Raw genomic sequence first — 6000 nt, forward strand, 5'->3', positions numbered from 1 at the left:
ACTTTACTTTAAATGAACAATCCTCTCCTACAGAAATGGACATAAGCATGTGTTTTGTCTGCCTAATGCATCCCTAGTAGTCATGATTTGGAGATGCCGGCATTGGACTGGGGTAAACACAGTAAGAAGTCTCACAACACCAGGTTTAAGTCCAACCGATTTATTTGATAGTTTGAAAGCTTGTGAGTTTACTATCAAATAAATCGGTTGGACTTAAACTGGTGTTGTCAGACTTATTATTATGCATCCCTAGGCATAGGAAGTGAATCAGATCTTTACACAATATAAGATGTAAGATAACTTTATTCTTCCTTCATTTCACAACATATTCAACTGTTCCAATGACTGTTCCAGGAAATTGTCATAAAAACATTTTACAAGTTCATCTCTCAGACTACATTTGTCAGTTCAAATTGTACAATCCAGATGTAGATTAAAGTCCCCCATGACTATTACACTACCTTTACGATAAGTTCCAATTATTTCATGCTGAATGCTCCAACAGTATAGTTACTGTGAGGCAGCATGTAAACTACCCTCAGTTTCTGACCCTTGTTATTTCTCACCTCCACACATTCTGACTCTACTTCCTGATCTTCTCAGCCAAGATTCTTTCTCACTACTGACCTTATGTCAACCTTTATTATCAGATCCTTTCCTCTTGCTTCTATTCTGTTTGTCTTTCAAAATATTGTGCATACTGGAACATGTATTTTCCAATCTTCGTCTCTTTGTAACCATGCCTCTGTAACAGCAATTAGATCTAAACTGTTTATCTCTATTTGTACTGCTGGTTCCTTTATCTTATTATGAATGCTCCAGGGCATTCATCTTTAGATCTTTTAATTTATTTACTGGTATTCTTTGCACAGTGATGCTTCACTAATTTTGTTTTGATTTGATTTATTATTGTCACATGTATTAGTATACAGTGAAATGTATTGTTTCTTGCATGCTATGCCATATATACCATTCATAGAGAAGGAAAGGAGAGAGTGCAGAATGTAGTGTTATAGTCATAGCTAGAGTATAGAGAAAGAGCAACTTAATACGAGATAGGTCTATTCAAAAGTCTGACAGCAGCAAGGAAGAAGCTGTTCTTGAATCAGTTGGTACGCATCCTCAGACTTTTATATTTTTTTTCCAATGGAGGAAGGTGTAAAAGAGTATGCTCAGGGTGCGTGGAGTCCTTGATTATGCTGGCTGATTTTCAGAGGCATTGGGAAGTGTAGTCAGAGTCAATGATTGGAAGGCTAGTTTACGTGATGGGCTGGGCTTCATTCATGACCCTTCATAGTTTGTTGCGATCTTGGAGCTATATCAAGCTGTGATGCAACCAGAAGAATGCTTTCTATGGTGCATCTGTAAAAGTTGGTGAGAATGGTAGCTGACATGCTAAATTACCTTCGCCTGTTGAGAAAGCAGAGGCATCGGTGGGCTTTCTTAACTGTAGCATCTGCATGGACGGACCAGGACAGGTTGTTGGTGATCTGGACTTCTAGAATCCTTGAAGCTGTTGACCATTTCCACTTTGTCCCAGTTGCTGTAGACAGGGGCATGTTCTCCACTATACTTCCTGAAGACTATGACTATCTCCTTTGTTTTGTTGACATTGAGGGAGAGATTATTGTTATCTTCCTTACTGATTGTGGTCTGTGGCTTAGGTAGTTCAGGATCCGGTTGCAGAGGGAGGAGCTGAGCCCCAGGTGTCAGTTTGGAGATACGTTTTGTAGGAATAATGGTGTTGAAAGCTGAGCTGCAGTCAATAAGTAGGTGCCTGACACAGGTGTCTTTGTTATCTTGGTGATCTAGGGTTGAGTGCAGGGCCAAGGAGATGGCATCTGCTGTGGATCTGTTGCAGTGACAGGCAAACTGCAATGGAGCCAAGCAATCTGGGAGGCTGGAATTGATTTGTTTCATGATTAAACTTTTGAAGCACTTTATAATGATGGATGGCAGTGCCCAATTTTCCAGACGTTGTGCGGATAGCTACCAACAAACAGGGGGTAACAGTGATAAACCCACGGATTAAGATAGCTTTAGTGACGTATCCATACAATAAAATCTCCAACTGGCGCAGCGGCTGTACATACTTTGTACATGTTGATTGGTAGCCTGGTCCGAGGAGAAAGGATTCTCTGTGAGACCTCACTGGGTTACAACATGGACATTGTACATGAGTGTGTCTTTTACCAACTGCAAAGCAGAAAATGGCTCAATACCTTGCCTGATGGGGCCAACATTAAAGGGGGATGCTCTCTTCTTGCCTCACCCTGTTTAGTATTTGGCTAAACTGCTACACTGCTGTATTGCCTTGATGTTTCTTTTTTACATTTCTATATCTGCCTTCACCTGAGTTCTTCTTTGAAATTCTTTCTTGCAGAGGGTTGTGGCTGTTTCATCATTGAGTACTGTTAAGGCTGAGATATTTTTAGTCTCTGTCAGGAAATTAAGGAATGTGGGCAGTGGGCAAGAAAGTTGAATTGAGGCTGAAGATCAACCATGAATGTATTGAATATTGAAGCAGCCTTGTAGAGCCATGTGTCTACTCCTCCTGTGACTTATATTCTTATGTTTTAATCAGCCCATCCTGATATTACATAAGAACTAGGAGCAGAAGTAGGCCATTTGGCCTCTTGAGCCTGCTCCGCCATTCAATAAGATCATGGCTGATCTTTTCATGGACTCAGCTCCACTTATCCGCCCATTCACCATAACCCTTAATTCCTTTACTGTTCAAAGATGTATCTATCCTTGCCTTAAAAACATTCAACGAGGTAGCCTCAACTGCTTCACTGCGTAGAGAATTCCACAGATTCACAACGCTTTGTGTGAGGAAGTTCCTCCTCAACTCAGTCCTAAATCTTCTCCCCCTTCTTTTGAGGCTATGCCCCCTAATTGTAGTTTCACCTGCCAGTGGAAACAACTTCGCGGCTTCTGTCTGATTTATTCCCAAAACATTATTGAGTTGTTGGGTTAGAGTAGTTTTAATAACTCCTGAAGACTGTTAGCTGCAAACATGCTAACTTTATTGTAACATATTTACTGTTAGGAGAACACCCCCTTGCACTAGTATCTTCCCATGTTGCTTTCTCCTAGACTCTCAAATCAAATGAGGATAGGCCACTTTTTTCGACAACATGATTTATGAGACTTAATCTAATATACTCTGTTATGCTACATCTCCCATCCAACTCCCCCGTATTTCTCCCCCCCAACCATCACCCCTCACATCTCCCATTCAGCAGACCCCCACTCCCTCTCCCCCACTGCCCCCAACCCCCCACCCTCAAGTCTCTGTTCTGTCTTCAAACAATGGTTAGCACTGCTGCCTCCCAGCACCAGGGACCGGTTCAATTCCTGCCTTGGTCACTGTCTGTGTGGAGTTTGCACATTCTCCCTGTGTCTGCATGGGTTTCTTCCGTGTGTTCTGGTTTTCTCCCACAATCTGAAAGACATGCTGGTTAGGTGCATTGACCTGGACAGGCACCAGTATGTGGCAACTAGGGGGATGTCACAGTAACTTCATTGCAGTGTTAATGTAGGCCTTACTTGTGACTAATAAATAAACTTTAAACTTTACTGAAGTCTCCAAAGAATTGTAGCTTCTTTTTGCTTTCTTAGGTAAATGTTGTTTTTCTATCCATCTCTGCGTTCTCTTCTTGTTCTTCTCTCTCCCTGATTCTTTTTGAGATTGTCATTGTCTCTTTTACTGATAAGTATTGTGATGCCTTCACTAGTCTACTATACCTCATTCTCCTCTCATTTGTAGAGATAGGGCTTCCTCTCATTCTGCTGTTGCTCCTCTAGAAGCTGCTGAACACAATTCAAACTAGGAGTGTCTTCTTTCACTGTGATGATTGCAATCTCCCTGGTCTCTGATTTTCCCACTGTTGCTCCATTGAAATCAACCTTCCTCTGTTTTCTCTTACTATGCCCTGTTCCCTCTGGACAATGTAAGAACTCAGGAGAACTCATTTCTCCGCCATTTCCCCCAATCGTATTTGATTTCTGATCCAAACCCATTCTCCCTGTTGGAAATCTGATAATAACCTTGCTCTGTGCTAACTATCATGGTGTTTCATCTGTTTATTTCAGTAAGTTTCCTCTCTATGTTCATATAACTCCATTCCAGAAGATGATGTTCAAGGTTCTTTTGATTCCTGTCTGTGAATTGTACGTGTGGTCCCCCTGGATATTATTTCTTCCAATGATTTTGGGAGACCTGGCCACCAAACCAAATACCATGCTCTGACTCTGTACTTGGTAAAACTTAAAGGACTTTGATGAAGGCATTGAACAATTTCAAATCTCAATTCTCTTGGGATTATTATTCTATCATTGTTCTCCAGTAAATCATTAATCACTTTCAAATGTGCCTTCTACCTGAAATGTTAATCTCAAGCTAGCACTATGTGGTACATATGTTAACCACTCTGTAATGGAGGGTTTCCAAAACTTTTTGAGCCATAGAACCTCTAGTGACCCCCAAGTGCATTGGAACATACCAAACATTCTCATAATGTCGACACCCTTTTTTTGCTGTGAAATAGGTGCCAACACAGAAATCAAAGTAACAAGTATTTTCTAGTTATATCCATGTATATATTTGGAATTAGGAGGAGGCACAGAGTCATAAATACATTCACCAGCTACATTGCCCCCTCACATTAACTCCTGATTATGCCAGTCTCCCATAGTCTCTTACCATTAACCCCTGGAATTAGTACCTACTTTAAGTATAGCTAATGTAAAAGGTTTTCTTACTAAAGAAAACTCTCACTTTTTGTCATTTTAATAGGAAATGTGATGCCGGAAATCTGATGCTTGTATGGATCACGCTCACCTTTCTGTCCCTCACACACAATTACCTCACACAACACCCACATGCACACACATGTCTCCCGCTCTCTTGCACACACATTTACCTCACACAACACACACATGCACACACATGTCTCTCTGTCACACACACACACACATCTCCCTCTCTCTCTCACACACACACATCTCCATTCCTCTCTGTGACGCACACACTCGGACTTCTCTCTCTCTCTCTCTCACACACACAGACACGTACATGCAATTCTGTCATGCACACACTCACACACATATCACCCTCCCTCTTGTTTGCACACACACACACACATACGTGCATCCCCTTTCTGTCTCTCACACTAAGGCTCAGTCTTCAACACCATTATTCCTACAAAACTCATCTCCAAGCTCCGTGGCCTAGGGCTTGGCTCCTCCCTCTGTGACTGAATCCTAGACTTCCTAACCCACAGACCACAATCAGTAAGATCGGGAACGACAGTTCTCCATGATTTTCCTCAACACTGGTGCCCCACAGGCTGTGTCCTTAGCCTCTCGCTATACTCCTTCTACACCTATGACTGTGTGGCCAAATTTTGGTCCAACCCCATTTTCAAGTTCGCTGATGATACCAACGTAGTGTGTTAGATCTCAAACAGTGATGAGTCGGGGTACGGGAAAAGCATAGAGAATCGAGTGAACTGGTGTAATGACAATAACCTCTCTCTCAATGTCAATAAAATGAAGGAGATAGTCATCGACTTCAGGAAGTGTAAAGGAGAACATGCCCCTCTCTCCATCAACAGGACAAAGTAGAAAGGGTCGAGAGCTTTGAAGTTTTTAGGTGTCCAGATCAATGAGGATTGTGAGGAAGGGTGTCATAGTTTGCAGGGTGACTTAGAAAGGTTGCAGAGCTGGGCCGCGAGGTGGCGGATGGAGTTTAATGTGGAGAAGTGTGAGGTAATTCATTTCGGTAGGAATAACAGATGTGTTGAGTATAGGGCTAACGGGAGGACTTTGAATAGTGTGGATGAACAGAGGGATCTAGGTGTATGTGTACATAGATCCCTGAAAGTTGGGAATCAAGTAGATAAGGTTGTTAAGAAGGCATACGGTGTCTTGGCGTTTATTGGTAGGGGGATTGAATTTAGGAGTCGCAGCGTCATGTTGCAACTGTACACAACT

Source organism: Carcharhinus amblyrhynchos, chromosome 1 (genome assembly GCF_965287045.1).
Source record: "Carcharhinus amblyrhynchos chromosome 1, sCarAmb.v2.hapA, whole genome shotgun sequence".
NCBI lineage: Eukaryota > Metazoa > Chordata > Chondrichthyes > Carcharhiniformes > Carcharhinidae > Carcharhinus > Carcharhinus amblyrhynchos.